Source organism: Eretmochelys imbricata, chromosome 22 (assembly GCF_965152235.1).
Source record: "Eretmochelys imbricata isolate rEreImb1 chromosome 22, rEreImb1.hap1, whole genome shotgun sequence".
NCBI lineage: Eukaryota > Metazoa > Chordata > Testudines > Cheloniidae > Eretmochelys > Eretmochelys imbricata.
Window position 1 is genome coordinate 1,559,147 of NC_135593.1, and position 20,630 is coordinate 1,579,776.

Here is a 20,630-nt window from a genome sequence, read left to right on the forward strand (position 1 = left end):
TGAAAGTCTCGTCTCCTCCTTGAAGAAAAGGAGTACTTGTGGCACCTTAGAGACTAACCAGTTTATTTGAGCATGAGCTTTCGTGAGCTACAGCTCACTTCATCAGATAAGTCATGCTCAAATAAACTGGTTAGTCTCTAAGGTGCCACAAGTACTCCTTTTCTTCTTGCGAATACAGACTAACACGGCTGTTACTCTGAAACCTGTCTCCTCCTTGGTCATTTTGGTTCAAGTGCCAGAGAGGTTATCTTAGCTTCTTAACCCTTTACAGGTAAAAGGACTTTGCCTCTGGTCAGGAGGGATTTTTATAGCACTGTATACAGAAAGGTGGTTACCCTTCCCTTTATTTTTACCACAGCCCACTTGGAGACGTCTTCCCCCAAAATATCACCCAAAGCCCTACACACCCCCTTTCCTGGGGAGGCTTGAGAATAATATCCTCACCAATTGGTTACAAAATCATCAAAGACCCAAACCCCTGGATCTTGGAACAATGGAAAAATCACTCAGGTTCTTAAAAGAAGGATTTTCTTAAGAAAAAGAAAGGTAAAAATCATCTCTGTAAAATCAGGATGGAAAATACTTTACAGGGTATTCAGATTCAAAACACAGAGGATCCCCCTCTGGGCAAAACCTTAAAGTTACAGAAAACAGGAATAAACCTCCCGCTTAAAATAGGGAAGAGTCACATAAAACAAAAGACAAAGCAATCCGCCTTGCCTGGCTTACCTATACTGGTTGCAATATTGGAGACTTGGATTAGGATGGGTTGGAGAAGATGGATTTCTGTCTGGCCTCTCTCAGTCCCAAGAGAGAACAACACCTAAACAAAGAGCACAAAACAAAAGTCTTCCCCCCGCCCCAGGATTTGAAAGTATCTTGTTCCCTTATTGGTCCTTTGAGTCAGGTGCCAGCCAGGTTAACTGAGCTTCTTAACCCTTGACAGGTAACAGGATGTTGCCTCTGGCCAGAGGGATTTTCTAGCACTGTATACAGACAGGTGGTTACCCTTCCCTGTATATCTATGACAGTGACCGTACAACCTGATATTTTCAGCCCTTGTAAGCGAAGCAGATTTACATTCAGTAACTGGGCAGAAAGGAAGCCGGTACTGAATGCTCCACTTCCTTGCCGGTATGCTGCTGCACCTTTTCTTACCGGTACGCCGTCCCGGCCCCTACCGGCTTCCTTTCACCTCTGACTCCAGGGGTAGGTAACACTGCAAAGGAGGAAAACCTGAGACGCAGAGAGCAGCAGGGAGTTGTCTGAGGTCACACAGTGAATAGCACACAGGGCTCCTGGCTCCCTGGCCTCTGTTCTGGCCACTAGACAACACTACCTGTGCTCAGCTGCCTAGGGGTTCGGTGTGGGGATACAGCTTTAAAGGGTCTGGGCCATATCCTCAGCTGGTGTAAATTGGTGTATCTCCACTGACTTCACTGACACAAGTTTAGAGCAGCCGAGGATCTGACCCAATATGCAGAGTTTGATTGAAAACTGGGAGAAGGAGTTAAGACACTTGCTCATACAAGCACCCTCATTCCCTTCTCATGGGAGGATGAAACAGCCCTGTGGCAAGGGGATGGAATTAGCCCCAAGAGGGGAATCCTTTTGGTCCTCTCCTGGCTGGAAGGGTCATGGAGGGACAGGACTGAGGTGCTTTGGCAGAGCTGTGAGAATCAGTAAGCAGTGAGTGTGAACATGGCAGACGGTCCTGGGAGGGAGGGGAATCCAGCCAGAAGAAGGGAGAAATTCAGCCACCGTCCCAGGCTCAAACCACCATCCTTTGCATTAACAGCAGAACACACTGATGCAGTGCACCACAGAGATAGAAGGCTGCTGCACATCTGCCTGCCAGTGGTAGAGCTTGCAAGGCGCTAGTCTGGAGGCTGGAGGCTGTGGGTGCAGACCCAGCAGAGTGGTGTAGTGGCAGCATGCTGGGCCCATAACCCAGAGGTTGATGGATCTAAACCATCCTCTGCTAGGCTTGTTTCTTTTTGCTCTGGGCCTTCACGCGAGGCAGCGACCAGCAGAGCGCCAAGAGCCTAGGCCATGAGGCCAGAGGTGGCTGAGGCGGGGGCCTGCCAGGGAGCTCCCCGGCACCTCTGGCTGCCTGGGCTGAAGGCAAGAGGCCTGCGTGTGGTGAGGGCCCCTGTCCCAGCCTGAGGCAGCCGTGCTTCCTCGTCCCCTTTTCCCACGCTGCTGCTGCAGGAGAACACGAGGGAGGCTCTCGGGACGCTGGGCAGCTCTGAGCAGCTCTGTGTGGCTGTCGGGGGAAAGAGCCGCAGCTCCTGACTCAACCTGCCATTGACTCGCGGGGCTCTGTGCTCCGTCAGCCGGGGCAGGCCAGGCTGCGGCCGGGACTCAGGCTGGGGCAGCATGGCCGTGCTTCCCTGAGGAGGCATGAGACATGCCAAGGGCTTTGCGCAGCCAACAGGGAAGTGGGAGGGAGGCATCTTCAGCTGGCGCGTCGCATCTGTTTCTCCCTTGCCGCTTGGGCGGAGGTGGGAAGGGAGCGAAACGTACCCGGCTGAAGGTTTTGCACTTGGATTAAACCTGAGTCCCTGGCGTGGCTGCTCGGAGACGGGCTTTTGCGGCGCGGCCCCCACACTCTTCCAGCCAGCAGGTGAACCCACTGTGTCCAAGAGGGACACCTTCAAGGTGGCAAAAGGGGGACTTCAAGGCTCCCAGCAGAACTTGAGGAGCCCGCAAGGAGCCTTCAGTGGCATCCCTGGGGGAGCATAACCCCCCCTCCTTTCCATTAACAGCTGAACTCACTGACCCATGACACCACAGAGACACCTACCAGCAGCTGGTTTGCCAGGGCCGCTGCCCAGCACCCTGCACCACTCCCTCCCCATGCCAGAGCTTGCAAGGCACTAGCTTGGAGTCATGGCCACTTGGGGCTGCTGAAGAAAAGCCAGCAGAGTGACACAGAGGAACCGTGCTGCGCCCATAGCACAGAGGTCGATGAATCAAACCCCTCTTCTGCCAGCACCGGCCTCCTTCTTCTTCCACTGGGCCTTCAAGCGAGGGGGCGGCTGGCACAGCGCCAAGAGTCTACCCTGTGGGGCAGGAGGTGGCTGATGCCCGCAGCCCGCTGGGGAGCTCCCAGAAGCTATTAAGGGACAGAGACTCCTAAATGCCCTGAGTAACAAGGGTTTGGAGTTCATTGAGGTCAGTGAGGGGGTCACTATGTCGGCCCTGTAACCCTGGGTGTCGGGTCGCTGTGCAGCTTTGATCTCGAGCTCGGATCCCAACAACCGATCAGCAGCCCACAGCCTCCCGCTGGGTCTGCCCCACCTGGTTACTCCTTACAGGCTGATCTGACCCCCCTTCCCACCCCAGATTCCTCCCTAATCATCCTACTGGCACTCAGAGCCACAGATGTGGAGGTGCTGGAGGAGGGAGGTGTGACTCTAGGGTGGGGGTCTTCTCTAAAGGTGGCTGCAGAAAGGTGGTGCTCAGCTCTGTCAGCGACCTGCCCAATTGCCAGGGGATGCAGACATTTCTGTAAGGCACATAAAGGGGGTGTTTGGCTTCCAAGCTAATGTGAGGCATGTGCATTTATGAGAGGGAATTTCCGACCTGCCAGCAGTTAAGCCATAGCACTCCAGTGGCCTAATGGATATGGCATTGGCTTCCAAAGTCAGAGACTGTGGGTTCAAGTCCCCTCTGGGGTCTCCTTTCTCTAGAGAGTAAAGAAACCTTGGTCTTATTTTCAAACATGTGTTAGGGGTTGGTCTGGAAAATTTAAAGAAAATCCCAATACCCTTAGCATGATGCAGACACTGGCTGTTTCTGATCTTTTACTGTTCATTGAGAAATATTTCCTTAATGATGTTATGGAATATCGGGGCGGGCTATGAAGGCACCATTCTTCCTGCTTTCACCCTTCGAGACAACATGGCTACATGGCATGGGGCCAATGCGCACCTCCCAGCCAACTGCTAGAGAAGACAACAGCAACACAGGCAGGGATGGCAGCAGGGCAGGCTGCAGCTCCAGGAAGAAGGTGGTACCAGGTCTCATCAATGGGGAGGTGGCCACCCCAGCGTGCACAAGGCTGACCCATCAAGTGTGGTGTGTGCTGCAGCGTGCCCCTACTCACTACAAATGATGGTGGAGGGCAGCGTGGGGAAAGCTTGCACTAGTGTTGCCTGTATCTGTGCCAAGGATAAATGGAGGACATGGCCATGCAGGCTGGGCCTGACACTTCCCAGTGCTACATTCACTCCGAGTACACCTCAAATGCTACACCAAGGCTGGCGAGTTCCCCATGAATTCCCACGTGAGCACACACACTGCACCCACACACACAGTGCCACTGTCCACCACCCATTGCACACACACACACACACACACACACACACACACCATGCGTGCTGCGCACACATCGACTGAAACCAAAGAGACACAAACTGCACACTGAGGAGACGGCTGGTTTGTTTACAAGTTGCTGTTATTTACAAAGGTACTGAAGTGTGATCTGTTTGGGGTTTTTTGAGGGCAGAAACGCAATGGATGAGAATCTCATGTCCCTGAGCTGCCAGGTGACAGTGGCGGGAAAAAAATGCAGTGCAATGAATTTTAAAAAGACACTAATAAATAATTTAACAAAGAGAAGTAATTAAATAAAAAAATCCAGTTGACTCTCATTCTGGAGGCTTGTTCCCACCACAGAGAGCGAGGGGCAGGGAGCTACTGGGAAAGGCAGGTGGTGAAGTCTGAGGGAGCATATTCAATTAAACAAATTGTAACAGCCAGCTACAAAATACTCCATTCTGGTAACAAAATACAGAGTATATAAATCTACAAGTAACACAGCCACACACAGCTCAAAAAGGGTGTCCACTTAACAACAGGTTTCAGAGTAGCAGCTGTGTTAGTCTGTATTCACAAAAAGAAAAGGAGGACATGTGGCACCTTAGAAACTAACCCATTTATTTGAGCATAAGCTTTTGTGAGCTACATCTCTCATCCTCGGATGCATTCAGTGGAAAATACAGTGGGGAGATTTATATACATAGAGAACATGAAACAATGGGTGTTACCATACACACTGTAACCAGACTGATCACTTAAGGTGAGCTATTACTAGCAGGAGAGCGGGGGTGGGGGGGATTTGCAAACTGGATACAATTAATTTAGGCTTGACTAGAGACTGGGAGTGGATGGGTCATTACACAAAGTAAACCTATTCCCCCATGTTTATTCCCCCCCACCCTCCACTGTTCCTCAGATGCTCTTGTCAACTGCTGGAAATGGCCCACCTTGATTCTCACTACAAAAGGTTCCCCGCTCCCCCTGCTGGTAATAGCTCACCTTAAGTGATCACTCTCATTACAGTGTGTATGGTAACACCCATTGTTTCATGTTCTCTATGTATACAAATCTCCCCACTGTATTTTCCACTGAATGCATCTGATGAAGTGAGCTGTAGCTCATGAAAGCTTATGCTCAAATAAATGGGTTAGTCTCTAAGGTGCCACAAGTCCTCCTTTTCTTTTTGTGAATACAGACTAACATGGCTGCTACTCTGAAACCTGTTATATATTTGCAGCAAATATTGTATAAAGGTTGTTGTGTAAGGGGTCTATGGAGAGGTTATGATTAGCTGATTATGATTATGCTATCTGTCTGCATGCATCATTTTTGTAGTTGAAGTTATACATATTGGCTATGTACTTGTAAATCAATGTGTTTTGATTCTGAAGTAGCCTTAGTAAAGCATTTGGTCAGCTTCTTGAGAAAGGAATGTGCAAATTAAGTGCCCAATCAAGAAACACTTAACTGACAATGGATCTTGGAAAACTCCAATCCACATAAGAAGTCTTCCTGGGAACATGCAAGGTAGCATGTGGGCCATGGCTGCCACCTGTAAAGAACTAAGTCATGCATGGACATATGACTTGCCCATGTGACTCCAGACTCCATTTTGCTGTAATTTTCCACAGTAAGCACAAAGAGGTGTCCTTAAACCTGGAAGAGACTATAAAAGGCAGCTGCCTTACTTCTATCTTGTCTTCAATCCTGCTTCATACCTCTTGAGGGACTTTGCTACAAATGGAAGTTCTGAACAAAAGGACTGAATAACCCATCCCAGCTGTGGATACACTCCAGAAACTTGATTTGAACCTGCAGTTTATTCTATCACTTCTACAAGCGTGAACCAAGAACTTTGCCATTATGAAGGCTTCCATTTAACCAATTCTAGCTCTCATCTCTATCTTTTTCCTTTTATGAATAAACCTTTACATTTTAGATTCTAAAGGATTAGCAACAGCATGATTTGTGGGTAAGATCTGATTTATATATTGACCTGGGTCTGGGGCTTGGTCCTTTGGGATCAGGAGAACCTTTTTTCTTTTACTGGGGTATTTGGTTTTCATAACCATTCATCCCCATAACGAGTGGCTTTGGTGGTGATACTGGGAAACTGGAGTGTCTAAGTGAGTTGCTTGTGTGACTTGTGGTTAGCCAGTGGGGTAAAACCAAAGTCCTCTCTGTCTGGCTGGTCTGGTTTGCCTTAGAGGTGGGTAAACCCCAGCCTTGGTCTGTAACTGCCTTGCTTTAAGCAATTTGTCCTGAATTGGCATTCTTAGTTGGGTCCCACCAGAACCAGCATTGTTCCACTCTCTCTGGTGGGAAATTAAAAACAAAAAGAAGCAGAAACCTCTCCCCCTGCCAGCACTCCCAAAGAAGCAAGGTGCTACTTAAAGAAATGAATAGGCAATTACATGCACATACTCCTCTAGGAGAAGGCAAACACAAGGGCGGGAACTCGGGAGTAGGGCTGTGGCAAGGGCGGAGCCTTATGGAAAGGGGCGGTGCAGGAGCAGGGCCTCAGGTGAAGGGGTGGTGCTAGGGCAGATCGTAGGAGGAATGGGCGATGACCGGTTTGGTCACAGAGACCCCCTTGGGAATGTCACCTGACGTGCTGGAATTACCTCTGAGCCCATTTTCCCTGCCAGTTAGGGGCTCCCAGAATCCTGCCTTGTTGAGCCAGATATGCCAGCCTGCTGCAACGCAGATCCAGGTCTGGTCCACACCCCCAAAGCTGCAGACTTTAACCAAAACCTGCTCAGCAGGTCACCTATCTCCAGCTCCCAGACACCCAGCTCCCAATGGGATTCAACCTCCAAATAAATCTGTTTTACTCTGCATAAAGCTTATACAGGGTAAACTTCTAAATTGTCCACCCTCCATAACACTGATAGTGAGATCTGCACAGCTGTTTTGACTGTGGGGATAATGGAACACCTCCGGTTCGACCTGCTCCTTGGTATTGATGTTTTTCTGCAAAGCTCAGGTTAAAGTATTTGCCTGCAGCAGGAGAGAGTGTTCTGCTGGGACCCCCAAGGGAAAGGGTAAGGTCTCAGGAAGTGCTGAGAGAATGGGAGAGAGTCTCCTTGATTCTTCTGCAGCTGGGGGAAGCTGTGTGTTTCCAGGTGGGAGAGTGGTTGAGACCAACTCCTACGCTGCAGCTCGTGGCAACACCACATCAGGAAGGGATGGGGGTGAAATGCCTGCCAGGGAGAGAATGGTCCAGGTTGTTAGCTGCAGCAGGTTACAGCTGAACCAGAGACAAAAGCGGCTCTAGGGAGCAGAGCACAATGTAGCCCAGAGGAGAGCCCAGAGAAGGGGCAGAGAATCTCAGAAACCACTGAGGTGGGTGAGGATTCCTGTGACTCAGTAACACAGGGAAGCGGGGTGCTTCCAAGTATGGGAGGGGCTCAGACTAGCTCCTTACAGCAGAAGGCAACATGCCCTCAGTGCAGGGGAGGTGTTGTCAGTGATTAAGGAAATGGTCCCAGTTGTTGGCTGGCAGAGTTCTGCAGCTGAAGGAGGGGGCCCAGAGGAGGAAACTGGGGAAGGAATAGTGGGGGTACAGGAATGTCTCCTCATGAGTCACTTGGGCCAGAACACTAGGAGGATGGCTGGGTCAGCATCTGTGCACCCAGGCATGCAGCCTGTGACCCAGGTTTGGAGAAGGAACTGTGTAACTGACTTCCTGGAGGGGAGCAGTCACACAGCTGGCTTCTCAGGGACAGAGAAAGGGGTGATAGAGGGTACCCCAATCCAGGTCCCAATTTTTTCAGGACACTATGTCTGATACGTTTTTGGAAAGTAAATGTGTCTCTTTACATCAAGATGCAGCTCCAACACCTGTCACAGCAGAGGAGTTGAGACCAGGAAATTGGTAGGCGGTCGTCTGCCAGAATACAAATGACCCAACTCATGGGGGCAGGGGGCTTTCCCCCAGGCTGGTGAGACACAGAGAGCAGTTATGGGAAAGCTGCTGGGAAAGGGTGAATCCAATCAAAGGTTGAACACCCCTAGCCCAGAGAGCACGGATCACAGCCCTCTAGGGCGCAGGGGAGGACTCAGTGCTGGGAGGGGGAAACACAGGGTAACCCCTAAAGGGGAGCAGCATTTTCTACATACACATACAAGTCCTGTGGTTGGGAGACTGCTCCCCACAGGGCCAGCCAATTTGCAGGACCCCCCTGGGCCCTTATCTTGCCAGATCCTGAGATATCAAAATACCAGAAACATGCGTAAATTAAGAGCGCACACAGAGGGGAACACTGGAGGGAAAGAAAAACCAGTGACTGATTACATGGGAGAGAATCAAAGGACACCATGGGTAACGAACAAACTAACCTCAAACTACACTATCGGAACGGAGAGCGTGGTATCCTAAAGATACTTGTAAACACCCATCTGTGGTGATAAATGTTGGTATTAATGTTAAGTTTTGAGGCTAAGAATTTCGACACGGATGTTACGCCTTATGATGATGCTACTTTTCCATTAATACCTGTAAACCGGTTTAAAGTTTATCACAGCAGAGAAACCATAAAAAAACCTGGTTTGCTGTGTGTGAATGGGGAAACTGAGGCACGCTGCCTCATGGCCTTTATGGCTGGATGCCAAGAGAACTATACCCAGAAACTGCCTTCAAGATAGTCAGTGACTAACCCTCCTTCAGTAAACTAAGAGGGGAGGTCTGATGCTCTGTACCTTGAGGGAACACCCTACAACCCTATGTTCATCTTTATAAAATGATTGTGTGGCATCCAATGCAAAGCTTGTCATGTTGGATATCTTCGGAAGGCTCATGATGCACTGAGCATGGTTGGTATAGTGATGTTATAGTAATTGTTACAGTAAAGTTATAGGATATAATTTTATGTATATAGTTATGAGGCTGAAAATGTATCCTCATGGCTTAAAGCAAGCCCATGCAAAAGCTCTCCAAGAACAGAGAGGCAGTTCACACCGCGTCAGGGGATGGATGGGACAAACCCAGCCCAGCCTCACAGGAACAATGGACACTGGCTTAGGCAGCAACAAAAGAATCTGTTAAACCCTGGAGGGAATCACCCCTTCATTTGGGCAGTTGGGGATTGATGAGGTAATGCTCACCTGACTCTGAAGGAGGGGCGGGGGCAAAGCCAAGAGAAAAGAAAGGACATGATAAAAGGGAGAGACATTTTGCCAGTCTGTCTCTCTTCTGCCTACATCTACAGACACCACCAGCACAAAGAGACTGAAACGCTGATCAAAAGGGAGAGCCTGACTGAAAAGTAACCAGCCAGCCTGTGGTGAGAAGGCTCAAAAATTTGTAAGGGCACTGAAAGTGTTAAGATCAGCTTAGAATGCGTTTTGCTTTTATTTCATTTGACCAAATCTGACTTGTTAGGTTTTAAGTGATTATAAGTCAAAGCATATCTTTATAGCTAATAAATCTATTTGTTTGTTCTACCTGAAGCCGTGCATTTGGTTTGCAGTGGTCAGAGGCTCCGCTTGGGATAACAAGCCTGGTCCATGTCAATTTCTTTCTTAAATTGAAGAATTCCTATAAGCTTGCAGCGTCCGGTGGGCATAACTGGATACTGCAAGACGGAGGTTCCCAAGCTTGTGTCTGGGAGCGGAGATATTGGCTAGTGTCATTGGCTTGCAAGTAGCTGGGATCAGCTTACAAGCCAGACGCTGTGCATGAGCGGCCCAGGAGTTGGGGGCTCACAGCAGAGCAGGGTAAGGCTGGCTCCCAGAGTCAAAGATTGGAGAGACTGAGCAGATCACTGGTCTGGTTAAGGGAATGTCACAACAACCAACTGTTTTAGTTAATGAGAGCCACCAAGATTCCAAGCCACCATGAATGGCCCCCACTTTGCATAATTTCAATAGGACTTTAGAGTAATACTTCTTATTTCTAGCTTCAGAGACAATAATGATACATTCATACAAATAGGTTGGACACACTCAGTAGATCATAAGCTGTGTAATGAGACCTTTTGCATAAAGCATATTCCAGTTACATCATAGTCACACTTATAAACCTATTTTTATAAAGCACATGCACTGTCATGGGGGGAGGCAGAGGGCAGGAGACGCTGGCATCTTGAGACTGGAACCACAGCCGCAGCACTCTGGGGTGAGGGGCTGGGCAGGAGGCATGGGTGAGGGGGTCCCCTGCCCTGTGCCCCACACCACCTTCTCCATCTGCCTCAGTCACCATCCCTTCTCCTTCTACCTCATTGGCCCCACCCTACCGTCTGCCCCACTCCACCCATCTCTCCAGCCCCAATACACCCCACCTCCCCTTCCTTGACCCTGCTTCCGTCTGCAGCTACCTCCCCCGTCTTCCCCTCCCCACTCGGCCTTCCACTCCCTTCTCCACCCAGCTCCCCGCCTTCCCAGACTTCCTCTCTGCGGGTGGGTGCCCTCCTTTTCCTTGCCGATGGATGCGAAGGCTTCAGTGCATCCCCAGCGACGGCTCAGGAACACCCATCCGGCCCCATGCACTTAACGAGCCAGCGGGTTGTTCAAAGTTCCATCCTAATTCCTGGCACTGGGAGCAAGGGGCTGGGATGGGCCTGCTCTTGGGCAGCTCTTTGGAAGTGGGGCAGCGGCCGGGGCACTGGGGCGTGTACAGTGGGGGAGCAGAGAGCCACTGAACGAACCTGCAAACCTTGGATAGGATGGAAACTCCTTCCTGCCAGGGAGTGTAGCAGCCCGCGCGACTTCCCCTAGTTCCAGGCTCCAGCACCTCAGGGCAGCAGTCCCAGAACTGCCCCGTCACCCGATCCTTCCTCCCGTGCCAGCAACAGGGGGCGGCTCTGAGGCTGATGCTCTCAAGGGGAGCAGCCCCTGCGGAGGGCAGACCCTGGGGAAGCCCAGCACTGGCTGGCGCCTACCCCTGCTCTCCCTGTCAGCTCTCAGGCTCCTCCGCCTCTGGCCAGAGGCTTCTGGGCTGCAACAGCACCACCCTGTGTCAGTTTGGGGGCCAGCACTAGGGCAGAACAAAGCTGGAAGGCCTGTCTGAGGGCACGGCTGCCCCTAAACCACTAGGGCTGCATTGCCAGGGTGCTCCAGTCTAGGGGAGAACGGAGAAGCTGAGGGAGACGGAAGGAGCCTGGGGGTGAACCTGGAGGGTAGTTGGGTGTGGGTGGGACAGTACGGAACAGTTTCTTTGGGGACGGGGGATTGTTAGGGAGTTGGGTCCCCCCTCCCATTCAGCCTCTGGGTCTACAAATCAGACTCAAACCTTTCTCCTCTTCTGATCCTCTAAACTGCTCCCTCTGTGCCAACAGGGACATTTTCACAGCGGGAAAGGAATGAAACTATTCTCTCCTGTGGGGACACTGCTGAGAGACACAGACCCAAAGCCCACACTTCTGGAAAGCACTGTGTGTGAGAACCAGCCTCTTAAGGACTTTATGAAACAGCACTAGAGCAGAAATAATAGCACTCACCTCAGAAAGAGAAAATAGAGAAACTGACAGAAAACACAGCTGAAGGTTACAAATAAAAGAGCAAAATGGGACATGTTTTTTCTTTTTTTGAACCATCATGCTCTCCCCAGGGGCAGGTGCACCATACCCAGCAGGACTGCAATACCAGGCTGATGCGTGGAGTGGACGGAGCAAGCCTCTATTCCAGATCCCTGTTCTAAAAATCCCTTCAATTGAGTTCTCAGCTAGAGAACATATCAGAGATTAAACTGTTAAGAACAGATTTAATAATTTTATTAAGATGATGTTGAAGTAAAAAGAAAATGGTACAGAGTTTAAGCATAGAAGTTTCTGTTTATCAGGGAATAAGGTACAGATTATTAAGGGGTGCGAAATTCGGTTTAGGAGCTGGTGGCGTAAGGAATACATAATCTGCAATCTCCCCGATTGGGGGTAAAAGTTTAACCGGCTCGTTGCTGCCTCTCTGGGGAAGGAACAGCCACATGGACCTATCCTCCATGAATTTATCTGGTTCTTTTTTGAGCCCTGTTCTAGTCTTGGCCTTCATAACATTCCTCCACCCCGTGTGGCAGCTGGGAGCTCTGGCGTCCGTCTGCAGAAGCTGGGAGCTATGGGGCCATCTGCAATGGCATGGGACTGCGGCTTCTCCCCATCACCCATGGTGACTGGGAACTCCAGGCTCTGCCTGCAGTGTCTGGGAGCTGGGGGCTCCCTCTGTTGCCTGTGCTGGCTGGGAACTCCAGGGTCCCCTGCCCCATGGGGTGCCTGGAGCTCTGGGGTCTGCTTGCAGCATCTGGGAGCTGTGGGGTCTATGTGCAGTGACATGAGCCTGTGGGGATTCCAAGATCAGATCCAGAAAGAACAATATGCTCAGAGAGAGTAGGCTACCCCAGAGTCCTATGGAGTAGTTCCAGAGCATTCACCCAGTGATTCTGGGCAAGACCAGCGGGAGCAAAGCAGCTGCTGTTGTCACTAAGGTAAGTGTTTGTCTCCTCCAGGCTGTGGTGACAGCCCTGATGACTGCAGAGAGACTTCCCTTGGGCTGGGGCTAATTTCCAATTAAAGGTTCCCAACTAGCTCTGCGGGCAGGTGGAGAATTCCTTCATCTTGAGAGCTGCTAATCTTCCTTGGCATCGTCTAATGTGTACTTCTAGTGCAGCTCCCTGACCAGGTCCTCATACCTCATGGGAGTTGTAATCTCCTGAGGCCTGTGTTTTGAGATCTTGGTGACCTGGGCACTGCTTGGTGCAGCTGGATGTCTGCTCAGTGATTGATCAGTAGCAGGGTTTGGGGATTTTTTGGTAATTTTGGTTTTACAAAGTCCAGTCAGGCCGAAAGATTTTTTCCCTGGAAGCCAAGCTAGGCTCCTCCCATCCATCTCCATTGCAGCAGCCTGGTCCCTAGTAGAAAAAAATAGCTTAATGAATACTGGACTTCAAGTGAGTTTTGTGTTGTGGCTACAGTAGAACCTCTAGCGTTGCAAACACCAGTTACCTACTGACACGTCAAAAACACACCTCATTTGGAACTGGAAATACGTAATCAGGCAACAGGAGAGAGAACCAAAAAAAAAAAAAAAAAAAAAGCACAGTAGTGTATTAAAGGTAAACTAAAATAATTAAAGGGAAAATTTTAAAAAAGATTTGACAAGGTAAGGAAATTGTTTCTGTCTGGTTTCATTTAAATTAAGATGGTTAAAAGCAACATTTCTCTCCAGCATAGTAAAGATTTAAAGCTGTATTCAATCTCTGTTCAGTTGCAGACTTTTGAAGGAACAACCAGAGCTTTCTGTTCAGAGTTCTGAACCACCGCCATCCTGGGGTATTTGTCACCCGGAGGCTGTACTGTAATTGCTGAGGCTGTGCTGGTTTTTAGGGGGATCGTTCTGTGGAGGGATGTGGTTCTGGTCCCATTCGGGGGCTAGCAAAACGAGTGTGAATAATGATGCTGGAAATAAAATGTGTTTTTCATATTTTTTATTTTTGCAATGTTCTAAATCCACCCCAATTGGAAAGGAAAATGAGATTCAAGCCCTGGTGGTTCGGGTGGGAATTGTGCGGGAGAAGATAGCTGGAAGGTTCCCGTTCCATGGGAGCAGCACAGGGCTGGTGGATTGCCCAGCTTTGGCTTTTGTTTGCTGGTTGTCCCCACAGGGTTGATTTTGTAGTTGGTCTTTTAGAATGTATTTGCTGGACACTTGTGTGGATCTTTTTGCCCTGGGGCTCCCATTGCTGGGGCCCTGGTTGCTGCCACCTCCATCTGCAAGTTAAACATGTAAATATTGTCCATAAAACCCATGCAGCTGTGTGCTGTGTCAAAGACAACTCCCGTGTCACTCTCCTGTCTGTTACAATCCTTCCCCAGGGGGGCCCACAGATATGTTTGGCCCCAGGCCCACAAAAAGTTAATTCTGCCCTGCTGCCCGGAGCGGAGAGCCAAGTCCAGCCAGCCCCATGGCACCAGAGGTGCAGGAGCTGCCACCGTGGGGTGAGTGAAGGACAGGACCCAAACTTCCAGAGGAGGCAGGATCCACCCAAAACCCCCCAAATGCCTCCACCCCCAGACAATTTACTGAGTTGTGACAGGCCATAAACATTTACTAATGGGCCCTGGGGAATGTTCCCTTTAATTTTTTACATCCATGTACAGAATGAATTTTGTTATGTGCACCAATATGGAGATGATGTGTGGTGGGGGTGTGGCCAAGAGTTCATTCTGTGGGAGGGGGCTCAGGACTGGGGAAGAGGGTTGGGGGGGTGAGGGCTCTGGCTGAAGGTGTAGGCTCAGGGGGGTTGGGATGAGGGGTTCGGGGTACAGGAGGGGACTCAGAGCTGGAGCAGAGAGTTGGGGTGCAGGAGGACAAGGGTACTGGCTGGGGGTGAAGACTCTGGGGTGCCATTTGGATGAGGGGTTTGGAGTGCAGGAAGGGTCTCAGGGCTAGGGCAGAGGGTTGGGGTGAGGGGTCTGGCTGGGGGTGCAGGCTCTTGGAGGTTGAGATGAGGGGTTCAGGGTGCGGAGGGGGCTCAGGGTTGGGGCAGAGGGTTGGGGTGCGGGGGGGGGTGAGGACTTGGGCGTCTGTCTCATCCCTCCCTGCCCCACCCCACCTTCCATCCGTGCGGCTCTCCTCGTTGGCTAACCTGCCTCCTCCAACCTGCTCACTTCATTAGCCATCTTCCCTGCACCACAGGCTGTGCTACCTACTATGGAGCAGGGAGACAGAACATATCTGGGTAGAAACAAACCCTGGCTAATGTGCTGCTCTCGCCAAAGTGTGCCCTCCACACACTTAATTTAATTTGCCTCCACACACTTTTTTTCCCCGCCTGCAGATTATAGTGATCTCAGCCCGAGAAACTCTGGAATGCGATTCCTTCCACAGACATGCTCAACTGAGACATAATGGCATTGACTTGGTGTGCAAAAGAACAGTAAAAACATAATCAGGTCCCAGTTTTATGTGATTAATCCAGCCCTATGGCAGATAAAACCTAATGATAACACATCTTCAGCCAGAACATCATCTTCTGACAGCAGCCAGTGCCAGGGGCTTCGGAGGGAATGAACAGAACAGGCAATCACTGAGTGAACCATCCCATCATCTACTCCCAGCATCTGGCAGTCAGAGCTTTAGGGACACGTAGAGCATGCAGAGACATCCCTGATTATCTCAGTTAATAGCTGATGCACTTATCCTGAGGAACTGATCTAATTCTTTGTTGAACCCATTTACGGCTTTGGCCTTCAAAACATAATGAACACACGTCTACAACCCCAAGGGGGTTTGACAATCCCAAGAATTCTAAAACCAGGAATCATACACCCGGAAGTCAAGAAATGTGAATAAAGTCACGATATTTCATTCTTATGGGCCTCTTTGTTCCTGAGCCTTTAGGGTGCAGTAAGGCCACTTCCACAAAAGCTGGAGCCTAAACACCTGAATGCATCTTGGTCTCCCCTCATCCTTTTCCTGTTACCTCACCCAAACATTTCATAGACCTAAGGCCATAGCTACATTACAAGCCTATGTTAACTCTCGTTACGTCAGCATAGACTCGCAACGGTCACTGTGTCACTTGTGTGACTGACTTCCTTGTGCTATCGTAATAAATAAAGAGGTAATGGATACAGACGTACACCAGGCAGGGTCGTTTGGAAGCCAAAGACTTGATGCTTCCATCCCATGCCACTGTCAAGTTTTAGCAAATTAGGACAAGTCATCCAATAAGAACAACCTCAGGTATCAGTAACTGCTACATGTAGCAAATTCCTACAGATAGCAGTTTCTGGCACTACACCAGCACAGCTCTGCTCCCCGGCTCTTCTTGGGCAGTTAGCGTATGCTTTTCAGTCACACCCCCATACACCATGCGCGCAGTCCAGCCAGTCGTATTTATAGTTACCAGTCCAGAGTCTGGATCAACCTAGTGGCCAGCCAGATAGGTCGCAGAGGGGAGCGGGGCTCTGTTGGTCACGAACCGATGCTCCTGGAGTTGTTGGCAAGACGAACCCAAAGCCCCATGGCAAAGCACCCTGTTCTTGTAGTCCTTTTTCTTGTTGAAGTCTATGGGTTTTGCTGTGTCAGTTTATGACCAGTTACTCCTCTGTGGGTGTTATGTTTTGATGGCCAAAAGACCTCCGGGAGGGTCAGCCTCTCAGGTTTCCATTTAATCTATTATCTTGTGTTTTAAGGGTGCCAGTCTTCACCTGAGGTTCATCAGTCTGCCCCTCCTCAACCATGGATGTGCGTTGATGGTTCTCTGGTGTCTCTGAGTCTCTTCAGTCTCTTCACTTCTCCTCCCTTAGCCATCTGGCTTCAAAAATGGCCTTCACACCTTATCTTTCCCTGATGCATACATTCCTCAATCACACAACAGGTCTTTGCGGAGACCGTCAAAAGGTAACAAATGGCAGTGTTTTATGTTGAACAAGTAAGGCATCGTAAATTAGGCCTTACTAAATCTTGCAACTATCTTTTCCTACATTGGGGCCTAGGCCTTCAAAATTCCTCTGATCTAATTAACATAGACACAGACAAGATCCTGTCTGTTACTTACAAGGCATGAATAAAAAGAAAATGGCTAATACTAGTATCCACTATCCTATTCATTTATTCTAATACCTTAATTCTTACTATAAAACATACACTGTATATAGCCAGAACATAACCAATTATATAGCACAGTACCCATGGTACAACATAATGACTTCCTCATTAGACTGCTTGCTCTGTCAGTCTGGCTAACTTGGAGCTTTGGCGTCTCCAAATTGCCCCTGGGGACTGTCAGTCTCTGGGTCCTGATTCCCCATTGGCCCTTCCCGCTTCTCTTGGTACTGGGAACTAACCAATCAAACAAACCCACAAAGTTTTAATAAAGGGCCAACAGCCCCCTTACACAAGCCAGCCCCGTGGGGGTCACTGATATCCAGAGAAAGCAGCATCAGCTGGTCCCATGGTGTAATGGTCAGCACTCAGGCCTCTAAATCTTGCAATCTGAGTTCAAATCACTTTGGGACCTTGTATTGGTTTGTAGTAAAGCCCTAGAGCTCAAAGTGCTCAACTTCCCTGTCTCCAAGTGTGAAAGAGTGAGTCATTTCTGTTCTGCTGGGTGACTCATGCCCACTGGAGCCAGGTCTTTGGTCAGGATGGCTGCAATGGGTTGGGGCCCTAGAATTTGCCACCCTGGCTAGTGATGCCTGCTGTCTGACCTGATGGTTGGGATTCTCGCTGTTTCATCTGATGCCCATGTCATAAATATAAAGGGAAGGGTAACCACCTTTCTGCATACAGTACTATAAAATCCCTCCTGGCCAGAGGCAAAGTCCTTTTACCTGTAAAGGGTTAAGAAGCTAGGATAACCTCACTGGCACTTGACCAAAATGACCAATGAGGAGACAAGAGACTTTCAAAGCTGGAAGCGGGGGGGAAACAAAGGTTCCTCTCTGTCTGTGTGATGCTTTTGCCAGGACCAGAGCAGGCATGCAGGTCAGAACTCTTGGAAAGAGTTAGTAAGCAATCTAGCTAGATCTGCATTTGATTCTGTTTTGTTTAAATGGCTGATAAAATAAGTTGTGCTGAATGGAATGTATATTCCTGTTTTTGTGTCTTTTTGTAACTTAAGGTTTTGCCTGGAGGGATTCTCTATGTTTTTGAATCTGATTACCCTGTAAGGTATTTACCATCCTGATTTTACAGAGGTTTTTCTTTTACTTTTTCTTTAATTAAAATTCTCTTTTAAGAACCTGATTGATTTTTCATTGTTCTTAAGATCCAAGGGTTTGGGTCCGTGTTCTCCTATGCAAATTGGTGAGGATTTTTTATCAAGCCTTCCCCAGGAAAGGGGGTGTAGTGCTTGGGGGGGATATTTTTTTGGGGGGGAGACGTTTCTAAGTGGGCACTTCCCCTATTATTTTTGTTAGACACTTTGGTGGTGGCAGCATAAAGGTTCAAGGAGAAAAGGTAAAAGTTTGTACCTTGGGGAAGTTTTAACCTAAGCTGGTAAGGATAAGCTTAGGGGGTCTTTCATGCAGGTCCCCACATCTGTACCCTAGAGTTCAGAGTGGGGAAGGAATCTTGACAGCCCACAAGTTTGGCACTTGTGCTTGCTGCCCATGTCTTTCCTCTTTCCCACATGGCACTTGAAGAAAGGAGTGCAGGGCCAGGCTTCATAGTCAGAGCTAGGCAGGAGGGAGGAAGAGTCCCAGACTAGAGCACAGCACACCTCTCCTCCTCTGGGCACCTAGAGCAGAGGTGGCTGGTGCTGACAGCTCCAAGGGAAGGCTAAAAAGCCAGAGAGCAACCGAGGGTGGGGCAAGAGGAGGGGAGGACCGTGCCTGCACGTGGCCAGCAGACAGCCACAATGACACCCGGCCAACCTGTTCCCTGGCATGCCAAACACTCACTGAAGGCCACCCACAGACCAGCATGTGAGGCAGCTGCTGTTGCTCTGTGGCCAGCATCAGAAGATGGTAGGAAAACAGGGCCAGCCCCGCCAGTGGGGCCTCTGACCATTCCCACTCCAGGTACTCACTTTTGCAGTGGGGCAGGAGATTTTACCCCAAGAGGCTTTCCTCCGCTGGCGAGAAGCAGAGAAACACCCAGCCCCCTAGGCGCTGTTTAGCCCCCTCAAGCACAGGGACAGGTGCACATTTGGAGGAGGGAAACTGCTCTACACGCTAGCCTGGGCAGCTGCCCATTTACTTTGGCAAGTCAGGAATGGCAAAGGTTAGACTGGACGCACCTGGGGCTCATGCCCTAGCCTTTGTGACGCCCAAACCCAACTCCTTCCTGGGGCTCTAGCTGAAGCCAGAGCATTGGCCTGAGTAGCCAAGAAGAGGATCCAGCCCTGAAGAAAGCAGGACTTTTAACCAAAGCAAGCACAACCATGGAGGAACTCCAATCCTGAATCATCTGATCCACAGGGAGATGACTTATCCATCCGACCACATGATGAGGGAGTCTAAGCACTTCTTCAGAAAAGGCAGACACTGTGTTTCTCGGGTCATCTACTTATGGGTCAGAAACTCTCTGGGCACAAGAAGTCGAGTTCCCAGCATGATGTGAGATTTAATTCTATGCAGCCAGGTGCAGGACTTTGGCAGGGAGGCTTAGGCATGGGGGATTGGGATGCAGCGGATGGACTGGCTGTCTAGGTGCAGAGATTTAGTCACACTGAGGCACAGGAGGGAGGAGGAGGAGGAATCCTGCTGAAAGGCAGTGGCTGCGGAGAAAAAGAGGAGGGGTTTCTGGCCCTTTTTTGCCTCTCTTTTGCCTGCCTGCTCATTCTTGTGGTCAAAGCGGTAGATTCTATCAGGAAGCCTAGTTAGCTCAGTCAGTAGAGCATCGGGCTCTTACTTTGAGGGTCCAAGGTTGAAGCCCCTGGCCTTGCACTCAGCTTTTAAGTTGCCTTGTATGCCAGGAGCCAAATGATTCCTGGTGGTGTCCAGAGCCACACAGGGATTCCCAGAAGCCATGACCATTTCCTGGAAAGGCCTCTTTCTGCTGCTTAGTCCTAGGAAGCAGGATAGAAGCCCACCTCCACAGGAGCGGGCCCAGAAAGCAGAGTCTCTGGTTGGCAGAAAGTGGGGCCAGGTACTATGATAAACCAAGGGAAGGGCGAGAGCAGCAGAGAGAGGGGGAGCAGCTGGAGAGCTGTAAGTGCAGAGTTCAAGCCTGCCAGCTGAGGGCCACAAGTGTCTAGAGACTGTGACATCATCGGGTCCCATGGCGTAAACGTCAGCTGTCAGAGTGCTGAATACTGCAAGCTGAGCTCAGATCTCAGTGGGACTTTTGGACTTGTTGCTTCAAACCTAAGCATAGGGGGAGTTTCAAGGCTTTGTCTTGCTCTTTCAAATGTGGGAGCCAGTCTTTTGCCTGCTTGCAGTTGTGACTTGAACGCCAGAGGAGACGTTGGATCCAGAAGGCTGGCCTTGCCTGGAGCCCTATAGGGAGGGATGTGAGCTGGATTTACTCTGAGTCCTGCAGCTGGGCTGCAGCAAGGCCTAGGAGGCAGCCCGCTTGTTTGACCTGCTGGCCCAAAGTCACTTTGGCGGTGTTGGTCTTTACCCAGGAAAGCTGAAGGGTGGGCCTGAGGGAGGGAGACTCAATCCTCCTCCCTATTGGTCAGGGCTGGAGAGGAGGCTGTAAGAGTGGCCAGGTTGATGAGCTGGGCCTTCTAGAGTTTGGGGAGGGTGGAGTTGACTTGGGCATTGTGCTGGCAAAATGCCTCAGGGTGCTGGAGGGAGGAGGAGACCAGGCCTAGGGCTGGGAAGAGATAGAGAGAGAGCAGCAGGTTTCCTCTATTGTTTCCTGCTCTCTTTTTCTTGATTAGTTTCTCCTCTGCATGAACTTGTTCCTTTTCTTTGTGA

The 20,630-nt window shown here is 50.0% G+C and overlaps 1 non-coding gene across 1 annotated transcript; it reads right to left on the minus strand.

Moving 5' to 3' along the window:
* Window positions 1-11,876: 11,876 nt before the first annotated feature.
* On the minus strand, window positions 11,877-12,068 carry LOC144278617 (U2 spliceosomal RNA). Its single transcript, XR_013348618.1, has one exon. It is a non-coding gene; the product is annotated as a U2 spliceosomal RNA (small nuclear RNA).
* Between the last annotated feature and the right edge of the window lie 8,562 nt (window positions 12,069-20,630).